The 14727-nt window shown below is 51.9% G+C and overlaps 1 protein-coding gene across 2 annotated transcripts in view; it reads left to right on the plus strand.

Moving 5' to 3' along the window:
- SLC12A8 (solute carrier family 12 member 8) overlaps positions 1-14727 on the plus strand; it is a 137282-nt gene that overhangs the window by 61673 nt on the left and 60882 nt on the right. The gene's annotated exons all lie outside the window — the stretch shown is intronic.

A 14727-nucleotide genomic window follows, 5' to 3' on the forward strand; every position in this document is an offset into this window, starting at 1 on the left:
AGCCACCCAGGCGCCCCTTATTTTACTATTTTTTTAAAGATTTTATTTATTTGACACACAGAGAGAGAGACAGAGAGCGAGCACACAAGCAGGGGGGACAGGCAGAAGCAGAGGGAGAATCAGACTCCCCGCTGAGAAGGGAACCAGACATGGGGCTGGACCCCAGGACCCCAGGATCATGACCTGAGCCAAAGACAGATGCTTAACTGACTGAGCCACCCAGGTGCCCCAATATGTGCTCTTATGAGTAGTGCTCCCAGACCCAGGTTTCTTACTAGTTTTGTGACAGTGGGTAACACCGGGACCCTCTGAGTGTGCTCATTTGAAAAATGGAAATAAATGCCTCCGGGGGGGGGGCATTTTTAAGGATTCACAATGATATTATGTGTCAATAGTGGCTGTGTTTTTCTTTGAGCTTGTGTGTGTGTGTGTGTGTGTGTTATGTGTGTGTTGGGGGGGGTGGTTCTCTCCCCTCATCCCACTCCCACTTTACTGCTTTCAAGGAAATGAGCATTTTCTGAATATTATGGAGAGCAACTTTTTGGTTTTATTATTTTGATGATGATTTCTTCTGTTAAACTTCTTCCTGCTCCTCATAAGCTGGCAGAAAATGCTAGATTTCTTAAGGTACACCTTAAAATCCTGATTGCAAGAAGTCATGAGAAACATTCCAAAGTAGCATCACCAGGGGGGCTCAGTCGGTTATTGTCTGACTCTTGATTTCAGTTCAGGTCATGATCTGGGTCCTGGGATTGAGCCCTGTGTCTGCCTCTGTGCTCAGCACGGAGTCTGCCTGAGACTCTCTCTTCCTCTCTCTCTGCCCCTCCCGTCCCCGCCCCCCTCTTATTCTCTCTAGCTCTCAAATAAGTAAATGGTTTTGGTTTTTGTTTGTTTTTTTTTTTTTAGATTTTTATTTATTTGACAGAGAGACATGGAGCGAGAGAGGGAACACAAGCCGAGAGAGTAGAAGAAGGGGAAGTTGGCTTCCTGCTGAGCAGGGAGCCCGGTGCTGGGCTCCATCCCAGGACCCTGGGATCATGACCCCAGCCAAAGGCAGATGCTTAACCACTGAACCACCCAGGCACCCCAGTAAATGTTTTTTAAAAAGATCCAAAAGTCAATAAAACAGTAAATTTAAGCAGATCTGTCATTGTCATCCAAATGAAGACCATTTTGAAATTAAACATGCCAAATGTGATCATTATAGGAATAGTTCCGCATGACACTGTCCTAAATTCCTGATGTCATAAGGGAACTTCAGTTATGGCCCAACATAAACATTAGCAACCAAACAAATCCTATCTATTTTTCCTTTTTTTTTCTCAAATTTCTATTTGAAGTTAGAAGAAAATCACTTTTTGCTTTCTTGTGCTGCAGCAACTCAGGTGGGAGCCACTTTTCAGACCCTTCTCCCTTGGCAATGACGCCAAATCTGCAGTTCCCACAGTGTAGGTGAAGGTGTTCGGTGAGTGTTAGGAAGGGGACCCTGCAAGACGGGCTTCCAGCCCTGGGCCTGTCACACCCTCACTCTATGACCTTGGGCAAGTCACCTGTCTGTGTTTCTGGGAAAAAGAGGATTATGATACCCGCCCCAAGGCACGCTTTAGGTTTGCACAAAGTGATAAACCTTATTTCCTCCCTATCAAAACACCATCCATTTTGAGACACACCAACTTTTCAGGTGGGAAAAATCTATCCCAATAAGTCTACCTGTTGATTGTAGGACATCCAAGTTTCAGGAGATCAAAATGAAAAAAAAAAATCATAATCACATGGAGGAAATACAGTAGAAAGGCATGCCTTACCATTAGGGGGATTCTTTTTTTTTTTTTTTAAAGATTTTATTCATTTATTTGACAGAGAGAGATTACAAGTAGGCAGAGAGAGAGGAGGAGGAAGCAGGCTCCCCGCTGAGCAGAGAGCCCGATGCAGGACTTGATCCCAGGACCCTGAGATCATGACCTGAGCCGAAGGCAGCGGCTTAACCCACTGAGCCACCCAGGCGCCCCATTAGGGGGATTCTAGACATGCATAAGGTAGTCTTACCATTGTGGATATGCCTTCTGAGGTGGGGAGCGGCCATGTCCCTGGGGAAGCTCCCCGTCCCTGTCCCTCTGTCCAGCAGTCTCAGATGTGGCTGACTTTTCAGCCTTTCTTCTGGTGCCCTCGTCCCCCCCACTCCCAGTCAGATGCCAGGCCCTATGTGGATCAGCTCGAGCACATCGTGGCTTCCTTTCTATATGGAAATTCCACCTTGCAGATACTCAGAAAATATTTCAGCATTCTCTTCTGGACCCAGCCAGCGGTCTCCCCCTGCTGTATGAGCTTCTCTGACACTGACCGGGTGCCTCCCAGCCATTTCCATGTCACTACACAGCCAGAAAATGATAATATTTGTCTAGTACTCCCGGGTAAGGGGAGGGGCAGTCAGGCCAAGAAGCCAAAATCTTCCCCATCTGGAACCCATTCGGGGCCTTCCAGCGTGGCTCACCTTCTCTAGTTAATTTCCACCATGAAAAAGAAGGCAGAGGAGGAGGAGGGAGAGAAAAAGAGAGAAGGAAACCCTGGTAATGTTCATTTCTTTTGCTGGAGGATTTTTAAGGGCACTATCATTTTTCAAAGCATTTTTACAATAATCACCTTGTAAAGGTCTTGTATCTTGTCTCTTGATCCACATCCCCTGGAGCCTGTGGGTACCATGAGCAAACAAGTTTCCACAGCCCCTTGTGTATCAGAGCAACTAGGGAAACTTGTTATTGGTACAAATGTATATTTCCTAGTGGCCTGAGGCCTGGGAATCTGATTGGTTAGAAGTACTCCCGGTGATTGTTTTATGCCAACAGATCTAGGAACCTCTGCCTTAAGGCCCTTGGGCAGATGATGGCCAAGATACCTTTCATATGCAGCATTGCTGCTATCCTTTCTTACCCTGTGATCCTGCATTGTTTACATGCTTTCTGCTGCAGCGATCCAAACCTAGTCACACAGTCTGTGCCCTTGTACACAGGCCTAGTCCTAACCTAAGTGTGAGGAGGACCCTACACTGAGCAGGGAAACTGTTTATCTGTTGGCCCAGAAGCTCGGCCTCCCAGGGTTGCAAACTTCTACAAGAACATTGTGTCTCAGAGTTTGGTCAGGGACTGCCTGCTTCAGAATCACCTAGAAGCTCCTTAGAAGAGCATTCTGAATCAGACTATCAAATTTCGGACCTGTATTCAGTATCTTAAACTAGCACAATGGTTATCTGTAATGCAGATTCAGACTTAGGACCTACTGCACATGGGCAAATTAATATAATCCTAGTGATCTGTAAAGGGTTAATTTCCAGGTCAGTGCAGACCTTGTTACCTGGGTCAAAGGCAGGCTTTTTACTGCATTAATAACTAGCCAGACACACAGCTGGCCCCTGAAAGTAGCCAGCCTTGCTTCTGGGGCCACTGTCGGGCTAGTAACCAGGGAAGGATGTTGAGGTCCGTAACAGCCCGATGTGATGGCTCGCACACACGTGAGATTCGGCCCAGCCTGCCGCGGCTGGAGCTTTGCGTGGCAGCTGGGCTGTGCTCGCTCTGGCCATGGTGGGCCTCCCAATCACAGTGGAACTTTCAGAGGAGGCGGGTTGTAACTTAGGATCCACGAGCCCCTGAAGCTACATGCAAAAATCAGACGGAAAAGAGTGTATTTTTCTAGGAGAGGGTCCAGAAATATTGCCAGATTCTCAAAGGCATAGTCAACCCAGAAGGGGGGGAAGATTAAGGTTTCAAACAGAGGAATTTTTAAAGATTAGGACTGTGGAGAATTGTAAACAAAGGCTCATATCCTGGGAAGGATTTCTGAAGTCCAGCCCTCAGAGCCAACAGCAGATCGTGACCTCCAGCATTCCTTACCTGGTTTCTCTCTTCTTCCCTTCTTGCCTGATTTCTCCTTTTAGGTTTGTCTCTCTCTGGTTTTTCTCCCCACCTTGAACTTGCTGCCCCCTCTGGGACTTGGTACCATCCCTCCCCTAATCCGGTCCTTACCCCTCCTCTCCCTTGGTGCCCTAATCAGGAAGCAGAGCTCATTCTTCCATTTGTTCTACCTGTGGAATAACAGTGCATGTTGGTGGCTGCTGTTTTTCAAATTAGGTGAGTTTGAACACTGAAGATTTCTCTGGGAGAGGGAGAAGACCATACCTTAGGAGCTCTGAATTCCTGGCTCTTTGGATCTAACCCTTGATAGAAGGTTTTCTGTGGGCAGAGGTCCTCACTCATCCTTGGCTGGAGGAAGGGCAGGAGCAGGCACGCCTCAGGCCTTCCTCTTGTTCTGAGTTTGACTGTGATGAAGAAAGAGTGACTGGCCAGAATCCTAGGCACTCCATCCCCCTAGCCCCCAGCTCCAAGGCCCTCCTGCTAGCTTGGATTATTTTTATTCGCTGGCTTTGGCTGTGGAAGGCAGAGAAGCAACCCTTAGGCTGAGGAGGCCGTGGGGATGCAGTCAAGGCTGCAGAAGGAAGTGAGAGCTAACACTGTCCGGCTCTACCCCTGTGTCTGCTCCAGCTCTGTGAGCAGGCGGGGGTTTGGGCTGCTGGGCTCCCTGGCCAGCGTTCTGGGGATAAATGCCAGAAGCATGATATCACTGGCTAGGGAGGGCCCTTTCGCACTACTGGGCCTGCCTGCCTCAGCCTTGAACAGCTGGGAGTTCCAAGAAAGTAGACGGAGACACCCTGAGGGATGGGATATGTATCTCCTGCCTGTGCCCCTGCTCCTCTCCCTGAACACGGAAGGAGTCCTCTGGCTGTGGGGAGTGGGCAGACCACCTTCTTTGGTTCTGTAGGAAGGCTGATCATGGCACTTCCTGGCCCAAGCATTTTGGGGGCACCTACTTCGTTGACAGGCATGGCAGTCTGTGAGAGACATGAAGTCAGGGCGATGTGCCCTCAAGTCACCCACATTTGGGTGGGGGATGAGGTGAAACACCTACAGACACAGAACCAGATGGACAGTCCCAGGCTGAGGGTAGGTGGTGCAGAGAGGACCAGCCGAAACCCGGGCTCCCTGAGCTAGGCCTGCCTCTGTGGCCCGGGAAGCCCCTGGATGCTACCCGGAGGGGAGGGTGGCATTCGTTTCCGGAGCAGTTGGCAGGAGAGTGTTGCCTCCTGGGGGCTGGCAGGAGAGGAAGCCCCACATCAGACCTTTGGAGGTTATAGACTGGGAACCTGAGTGAGCCTCCCCTTTTACTCTCACTCTGGCCTGGGGGATATCAGTGCTAGAAGTTTCTGAGCTTGTGGCAGAAGTGGCCCCAAGCCTGCTAACCCTCTAACTGATGTGTCACTCTGGCACTTAATGCTCACTGGGGGCTGAACCATGCCCCTTCGTCTTCAGGGACCGTTTCTGAAGAAAGAGTTAGCCCTCCGCCCCCTCGGTAGCCCAGCCCCTGTGCACAGGTGTTTGGGCCAGCATGGGCAGTAGGGCAGCCCCTAAAATACCCACGCAGGGATCTCACTTGCCAGTGATTTTCTAGGCCCTGTAGAGTGGACGAGTGAAACACTTAGATCTCTTGTCAGAACCAGGGCTCTGGAGCCAGATTCCAGCTGGCCTGTAACTGTGGCTCTGACTTCCCGACTGTGCACCTCATTTTTGAAGAGCAGGTAATAAGGCCTCCCTTGCCGACTTGTCCCAACATAAAATACAATCATGCACAAGTGTCGTAGCTGTCACCAGGTGGGTGCTCAGTACATTATTACTACTGTTACCATCATTTATCCTGGAAGCATAGGTCCCTGGGGACCCCTGGGTTCTATACTTCAGGACTCCAAGCTTCTCAAGCTTCAAAATCTGGGGATCTTGTTAAAATGAAGATTCTGGGGGTGCCTGGGTGGCTCAGTGGGTTAAGCCTCTGCCTTCGGCTCAGGTTGTGATCTCAGGGTCCTGGGATGGAGCCCCACATCGGGCTCTTTGCTCAGCAGGGAACCTGCTCCCCCCACCCCCTGCCACCTGCCTCTCTGCTTACTTGTGATCTCTCTCAATCTCTCTCTCTCTCTGTATCAAATAAATAAAAAAATCTTTAAAAAAAAATAAAGATTCTGATTCTACAGCTATGGTGGTGGGGAGGGGAGAAGAGAGAGCTGAGATTCAGAGTTTCTTTTTTTTTTTCCCAAGGATTTTATTTATTTGAGAGACAGTGAGAGAGGGAACACAAGCAGGGGGAGTCGGGGAGAGGGAGAAGCTGGCTTCCCACCAAGCAGGGAGCCCGATGCGGGGCTCGAACCCAGGACCCCAGGATCATGACCTGAGCCAAAGTCAGTGCCTAACCAACTGAGCCATCCAGGGCTGCCTCTCCATTGTTAATTATTAGTATTTTACAGTTCTGGTATATTCCCTAGGTCCTGACAACAGAGACACACCAGAAAAGAAGATAGTGTGGTTCTTGTTCCCACTTGGCAGGGACAACAGAGAGATGAGGCCATTACAGGACTGGGGAGGGGGGGGAATCCATTACAGGACTTGGGGGGGATACCTACAGGACATGCTGGATGGGAGCTTGGCCACACTGGGTTCTGCCTTGCCTGATCAGCTGCCAACTGTGTGAGGTTCTCCTTCTGCAGGTCTCGGCCTTCCCATCTGTGAAATGGATTGGAAGGTAAAGACCCTTATGGCACTAGGATGCTGAATCTTCTATAGAATTCTAAGAGACCATCTGCTCCATTTCTTTCTTGGGTAGGGCTTGTGTTGGGGAAGAGGTGCCCATGGCTGTTGAAGTGGGGGCAAGAAAGGGTGTCTGGGAATTTGGGTATTTCCAGCATAGTGTCTGGCAGGAGGGGGAGCCTTGCTTACATGACTGTGATTATCTTGCTGTCTGTCCCCTGCAGGGGACCACTTAACATTCTACCCCCTCCTCTGCTGCCTGCCTGGAGAGGGTGTCCAGGCCAAGACTAGGGAAGGGGAGTGACTCCTAGGTCAGACCTCCTGACTATCACAGAGGGCTAGAGGTGCATAGTGGCAGCACTATGGGGGGCCACCAGCTGAGTAAGGATTATTTGGGGGTCTGGGGTTCTGGAGTTTAAGTAGGCTGGGAGTTGGGATGCCAGAGGCCTGGACAGAAAGGGTGGTGGTGGTAAGTCGTGGCTGGGTGGAACCCACAGCCAGGGTGGAGATTTCCTGTCAAAACAGCCACTTATCCTGGCCCCAGAACGCATTCCTTTACCCTAGGAGATAAGAAGGCCCTATTTTCCTCTCAGGGTTCCTTTGAGCCACCCGCTGCTTTGGGCAGGCTGTTGGAGGCTCTGTGAGCTGGGCTCGCTAGGGCCTCTGTACCCGCCCTGGGTAGAGCCCCTGTGGAGCCCCTGGCTCCCCTCCCAGACTCCCTGCATCCCTGAGCGAGCTCCCACCCCAGCAGCAGCCACCAAGGGTTGAATCCTGTTGGGTCTCCTCTGCGCTTTGCTTTCTTTACCTGGAGAATGCAGCTGTTTTGTAGGGCTGTTGTGAGCTAATACTACTGACGGGCTTGGAACAGTGATGGACACAAAGACCAGCTCCGTGTGTGTGGCAGTTCTTCCTATGATCCCAAGCTACCTCTTTGTTTCCTGGGCTCAGGGTAGCCTGAGTTCCGACGGGAGTCAGGCCCTTTCCTGTTCTGGGGCATCTGACAGTTCTTTTCTCTGTAGGCATCTCCAGGCAAAAATCTCATATCTCAACTTGCTGACCCCAAGACCATTATAAGAAAAGTTTCATTAAGCATTTAAAGTAGAGTTCTGTCAGCAGCTGGAACAGTTTCTTGGGTATTAGACATCATTCTTCGTCAAGAAAAGGCTTGTCCTCACTTTCACAAGGGAGGAACCCTTTGCTCAGAAAGAACCTCTGAACTGTCCATCCTAGATTGTAGGGGTTGGCAGAAGCCTCTCTGGTTACGGGAAACTTCCAGCCACCCCCTTCCAACGGGGCCACCCTGACCGCCACCCCAACACACTCAGGCCCTTCATCCACCCGGGTTACCAAGTCCTGCGGGCTTTCCAGCTGTTCCAGCCAGCCTTTGTCTCCGAGGGCGGAGGCCTTCCCCAGGGGCCTGGAGGCTCCGGGCTGCTCCTCCCTGTGCCCTCTGGGCAGGCACAGCCCCACTTCAGACTTCCCTTCTGGCCACTGCTGGAATGCCCAGCCCACCCTCTGTGTATTTTCTCTCTGGGTGGGGGCCTGGGAGCTGGAAACCCTGCTCACATCCTCTCCCCACCCTCTCTTTGGGGGACCAAACCTCCAAACAGTCTGGAGCCAGAGAGGAGGTTGTGGTGCAGGGCAGGCCACCAGCTGGCCGCCCAGAGCTCCTGTGGGGAAGGAAAACTGGGCCATGGGTGGGTGCCTCGGGAGTATCTCCCAAACTTATCATCATTTCCCTTCCGTCTTCCAGTCCATGGTCAGTACAGTCCAGCTCAATACTGCCTGACTGAGATCGGGTTCAACACACTTCTATGGAGTCCCTATAATAGACCCAGATTGTTGTGACCCGATCTGGTGGGATAGCCCTGCAGACTGGGCTCAGTCCTCCGTGGGCTCCAGGCCAGACTCCGAGTTCCCGGTGGCTCAGTTGTTGAAAAGGATCAGTGCCTTCGACCTTGAAGATTCATTATCAGCTTGAACGGAGGGCACCCAACACTGTAATAACAGAAGACCTAGTGGCAGGCCTTGTAATTCATAATTGCTTGGTCACAGCATGTTAAGAAATGTGGCAGCGAGCTCATTTCCCAGTTCACGTGTTGTGTCACAGCCACGGGGAAGGGAAGGGGTAGCAGCCAGAGTGGGGGGGGGGCGCTGGGGTGGTGCTGACATGTTCCAGAAGCAAGTCTGGGATTTTATGTCTGCCGCTGGAAATCAGTGGTGTCATTGGAGGCTGAGTGATGAATGTTAAGAACGGGCTCCTGGCTGGGCCACTTTCAGAATTAGAAGGGCTCTAAAACATCACCAGGTCCCCTGCACCTGCCTCATTACCTGGGGGCTCAGTAGGAATGAAGAACCTGGGGCTCACACCAGATTGACAGTCAGAATTTGCATTTCAAAAGGGAAAGGGACTCACCTTCAGTCCCCCTAGGAACCAGGGCACCCACCCCTGTGTCTTGTTCCTGACAACATCCTTCCTTTTTTCCCCAGAGATCTTTAGGATGCTCATGCCAGGAAGGGGCCCCATTCTCCACCCAAGACAGGAGAACAAGAGCCTGGCTTCTCCAAAATCCATGCTCTCTGGGCCCAGGTCCACTGTCCCCATCCCCACGCCCCTTCTCAGCCACCAGGAGCTAAGCGCACAGCCCAGAGGAGGAAAAACTCCGCTGGCCAGTGCACAGTCAGAAGTGGGATGAGATGCCCATCTTTGTCTGCCTTAGACCATCTGTGGTCAAGCAGTGTGTGAGTAATTGGGGGGGGCACTGCTTGGGCAGGAGCTCCATGGAGGACTTAGTGACAGGATGGACCCTGGACACTCTCCTCCTTCTCCTTCACAGTGATCTCTCTTGGTTAGGCCGTTTCAGACCTGTTCCCTCCCTCAAGCTACGGATCTCTGTCCCCAAGCCACAACATCCCAGAGTGGTCACAGCAGGGTAGACCCTCATGGCACTGCCCACCTGGGAGGACCCGAGGTGGGGCATGTGTGCTACACCATGTTTTGCCCCTGGGAGAGGCACCACATTCGTGATTCCCTTACTGCCCGCCCAACTGTACTTCCTCCTCCTCTGGGGAGCCTCAGCTCACTTCTCTCCTCTTGGCCTCATCCCCCCATCCCTCCCCCACTGCGTTGTTTTGGTGTGTGTCCCTTCCCAGAACCTCGGCCTCTCCTTTCCTTTTCCTTGCAGAGCTGCTCTTCCTGTGATCCCTCAGGCCCCAGTCCGCCCTCTGGGGCCCTCCCTGCCTTCCTCTCTCCCAGGCTCTTCCTCCGCTCTTTCTATTCCTGGTTGGACCAGCCTCTCCCATTGTCCATTCCCAGGAAAGGGCTGTCTCGCTGGTCCAGGGGTGAGGGACCCGAGCCAAGAAGAAAGCCAGCGCCGGAAGCCCCTGCCTGCCCTGGAGCTCGGCTCCCAGCAAGGTGCCCCCACCCCAACCCTACTGCCAGTGTCATTTTTAGAAATCTCACTTTCTAAGTTAGTCAGCAGTAGCAATCTGACACCCACATGTGGGGGCTGATGACTTCCCAACTGCCTCTTGTGACTTCGGCAGACCCCAGAGGTGGGGGCGGTGGGGGCGGGGAGCCACAGGTGCCACAGAGAGATAACCGGCAGCGACCTGACGGGAGGGTTTGTCACAGCTGCTGACCAGAGCTGATTCCCTTTGGCCAGGGCAAGGTGGGTGGGGTCCTGTGAGGACTCCCTGGTAGTGGACGGTGGACCCTATGGCATCAGAGTCCAGCCGGGGGCACCCAGAGGTACCATGTTACCTGGATTTGGGAAAGGAAGCCCAGGCCTTTCTGCAGACAGACCTTCAAGTATCTTACCTCTGCCTCTTCTTGCCTGGCTTTTGTCTTGATTTGTTTTCTCTCTCTTATGTCCCCCACTCCACCCCCCGGTCTGTATTGTTTTTCCTAAAAGCACGTAGCTCAAGTGGGGATGAAGTATTTTTGGTAAATACAGAACCAGATGTTCGGGTCAAACCCAGATGTTCACATGTAGCGTGTGCAGGCATGGGGCCTCCCAGGCCTTTCGGGTTTGGAAGATGTCAGCTGAGAAGGCCCGGACTGGCTCCCTGTTGTACCAGCAGAGGGACTGAATGGTTCCCAGGGGCCGAGACACAAGCATTAGGGACCTCTGGGGAAACAGCTGGGGATGAGTTACAGACAGACAGCATGGTGGGAGGAAAACTCTGAATTCAGACAGACATGGAGGCCAGACGAGGCTCTGTCTGCTCTGAGCTCTGCAAGCCTCCACCGGGCATACATCCCTAGATGCGCATGGCATTCCCTAGTGAGGGGGGGTCCCCTGTCAGCCTCCTGCAGAAGGAGGGCAGGGATGCTGTGAGCTCTACGGATGTCTGCTGGGCTTGGTGAGGACCTGTGTTGCATGCCTTGGCACCCCCTAGCCCCTCAGCCCCCCACCCCAGGAATGTCCCCAGAAGGGTTTGTTCCATAGGCCACAGGCCTGCCCAGGACCAAGGCCAGCCTCCTGTGTGGGAAGGGCAGGGCCAGGGACCAGGGGACGGTCTCCTGGAAGAGAGGCGGTGGCTGTAGCACAGGCAAGTCTGGCTGTGTACCTTGAACAAGATTCTTTACCTTCCTGAGCCTGCTGTCCTTCCCTCTGATCTTGCAGGGTAGATCTGAGGATCAAGGATGACGTTGTAAGGGACTGTTTGGGGACAGGTGCAAAGGAGGTGCTCAGTAAGGGGCCGCTTGCCATTGTGTTCAGAAGAGAGGTTGCCCTCTGATGGCCTGTGCACAGAGAGACCCCCCCGTTGCCTGGCAGGGACAGCAGTGTCATGCATTGTCGTGGGCCGTCTGTCCACTGTGAGGCTGGACACGGGGGCAGGCGGGACAGGGGACGCCATCAGTGTGTGTGGGGCTGGCACAAGTCTCGGCTGCAGGGCAGTCCCTGAAGGGGGAGTCCTGACCCTCAGGTTATATGCCCCTTGGAGACACTTCAGAGGCCTGGAACCCCCAAATGATGTGCAAAGTGTGCTGTCGGTGGGGACAGCCTTCATCGGATTCTCCAATGGGGCCATAACCGTGAAACTTAAGAACCTTTGTCCTGGATGTCAGCATGTCCGGCCTGAAGACCCACTGTGAGAGGCTATGGCAGGTGCCCTGGATGCGTGCAGCTGAGCTCAACTCGTGCCTCAGCTAGCAAGTCCAAGCTGGTCAGGGACATCAGTGGGTGACCTGGGCATCCACCCTGCTGTAAGCTCAAGGGTCGGCTGGGCCCGGTTTGGGGTTTGGGGAGAGATCAGAGCCCTGGAAGCTGAGGTGAGGACCATTAAGTCCAAGCCTCACTGGGGCTGGCTGAGGCCCGGGGACCTGAGGTCGTGGGGTTTTTAGGGAGTGGAAGTCATCAGGGCCTGGGAAGGTAAGAGCAGAGGAAATAAGGAAGTCCACCATGCCGGCCTCCAGAGCTCCTTCTCATCCACTGGAAAGTGGCACACAGGAGGGGTGGGCCCTGAGGTCTGTTCCTGGCAGAGCAGGCTGGCCAAAAAGCCATCAGATGATCTCTGTAGGCCTTGAATTCTAGTAGGAGGGTGATCGTTGCAGGGTCTCACAGCTTTATGCAGAGACCTTGGGCTGTGTCTCATGGAGACGTGGCTGTGGGGGCTTGTTCTCTCTCCATTTCTTTTTTTCTTTTTCTTTTGGTTCTTATTTTATCTGCCCTATCTTACTTATGTTTTTCTCATAAGTCACTTAAATCATTTTGAGAAGCAGGTAGAATATAGATGGAAAGAAAAAAAATAAAGAAAAGAAACTTCTTTACAGAAAAGTGATCTAGAGAAGGTAGGCTTTCAGTCCTGGGATATTCTGTTTGTTTTTCGAAAAGACGTTATTTTGTGTTGGTGAGTGAATTTTGCTTGTGAAAGACAATGTGGAAAATTTGTAAAAGAGAAAAAAGGAGAAATTGCTCATAATTGCATTATATAGACATCCGTAGTTAGTATTTTAGTATGTTTTCTTCTTTCCTTACATGCATAAATTAAAACTTTTTTGGTATTTGTACTATAAACGGTGTCCAGTTTTCTTGCTTCAGGTGTATCATACATAACGTGGACAATTTTCTGTGGTACTAAAAACCCTTTCTAAATATTTAAAATACTTTAGTCCCCCAGGGTTAGAAATGTAGACTTCCCATTTTACATCATTATAAATAAAGCATTGACAATGTTTTTGCCCATAAAGTTCTTTTCAAAGTTGAGGTGATTTCCTTGAGAAGGATTCAGAAGCACACCAGAAGGAGAGGGCTGGCTCGGCAGCACGTCAGTGTGAGCGTGTGCTGGGCAATGTGTGGGGCTGCATTTGCAGAGAGAGAGGGGAGGAGGCAGGCCTCCTCTCAGCCCCCGGTGAGAGTCAAGTGACTTAGGCTATCAGTCTGTGGATCCTGTTGGTGGGGTGGACGGAGAGAGAAGTCTTCCCAGGAACTCTTCCGTGGGACCTGGGTAAAGCCTCCCCGAGGCCTGGTGACCAAACACCCACCTCTGTCAGAGCTGCCGTGGGGGCCACTGAAGTCAGTGGGGCCCAGCGAAGCCTCCCCAGCAAGCCCACAGCCCTGCGAGCCCACAGCCCTGCGAGCCCATAGCCCTGCGAGCCCACAGCCCTGCGAGCCCACAGCCCTGCGAGCCCACAGCCCTGCGAGCCCACAGCCCTGCGAGCCCACAGCCCTGCGAGCCCACAGCCCTGCGTTCAGATGTGCTCTCAGACCCACACATCATCCCAGCTTGGCCGAACTCTGCTCCAAGGCAGGCTGGGCTGGGTTTTCACCCCAGAGAGGCTAGTCAGTGGGGTCAGCCAGGGGATAAACTAAAGTTAACTCAGCCGTTATTGCTTTTTTGTTAATGAGGGGAAGACCAGCGGAGAAGATGCCAAACCATTCAGAAATGTTGCCCAGGACTTGGAATTGAAGGTCTTAGGGCAAATTCCGTGTTCGGGCAGAAGAAAGCAATTGACAGTGATTTTAAGTCCTGACCGGACTCCCCAGGGCCCCTTGTGCTTCACTGAGCTTTCACTTTATTATTGTTTTACAAAATATTTTTCCTATTAAGTTATGAATCTTGGAAGCTGCAAAAAGCACTGGCAGTCTCCTTGGACTCAGGAGCAAGCAGGAGCTCTTTTGTGGATGTAAGCTCAGGGGGAAGCTAAGCCCCAAGGTAGGTGGAGGACAGTTGGGCAGGAAATTCTGTCACCACAACTCTAGGGGTTGGCTGGAGTGATGGCCAAATGCCCATCCTATGTGGTTGTGGGGGTTTCAGGAAAGGGAGCAGGGTTGGCTTCTCTTAGACCATAGTTAACAGGAATAAACCAACTCCTTCTCAGAGATGAGATTCAAAAGCAGAGGCTGGATATCCTATCCTCGGTGTTCCCGAGCCTAAGAACACTTGACTTGGATCTTCAACTTCCATAGCCCACTAACATGTCCACAGATGCTGTTCAAAGTGACCTCCTTTGACAAAGAAGCAAAGTAGGCTTGAAAACACATGAAACATTTTATTGAAGTCAGGGTACAAATGTTTAAAACACTTTGAAGAAATCAGATCTGAGGTGTTCCTGCTATAAAGTACCCTAAGAACAAGTCAAACGGAAAGCCTGGGTGCAGGATGGGAAAGCATAGCCAAGATCTAAGAGAAAGATTCTTCTTAATGTGACCCGTACTAGCAACCAACCTCTTATGTGCCAGGCACAGCACTTGACTCTGGGGGACAGAGCTGCGTAAGGCTGGATTTCTTGCCCTGAGAAGTCTAGCTGGGGAGAGATCGAATATGGCCACAGTAATGAGAGCCCTTGGAAGGGATTGATCATGATTTAGGAGTTGAGGTAAAACCCAAAGCGAGTAGCATTTGAGATGGGCTTGGAGAGTGAACATGGCGTTGATGCTAAACACGTAGGAGAAAGGTCCGGAGGGCGGGAGGCACAGGGAGGGGCATTACTGATGTTCTCAGGGAGCATCATCTGCGTGGCTACTGGGTAGAGGAGAGCAAAGATGAACAGGAAGAAGCGGGCACAGTGCCCCTTGTCACGGACTTTGATTCTCATCTTCAGGAATTTGGACTCTGTTCTGCAACTAAGAGGGACCCATGGAAAGGTTTTTGAACAGGG

The sequence above is a fragment of the Mustela putorius genome, unplaced genomic scaffold, assembly GCF_011764305.1.
Source record: "Mustela putorius furo isolate JIRA1106 unplaced genomic scaffold, ASM1176430v1.1 tig00003834_pilon_pilon_pilon, whole genome shotgun sequence".
Lineage (NCBI taxonomy): Eukaryota > Metazoa > Chordata > Mammalia > Carnivora > Mustelidae > Mustela > Mustela putorius.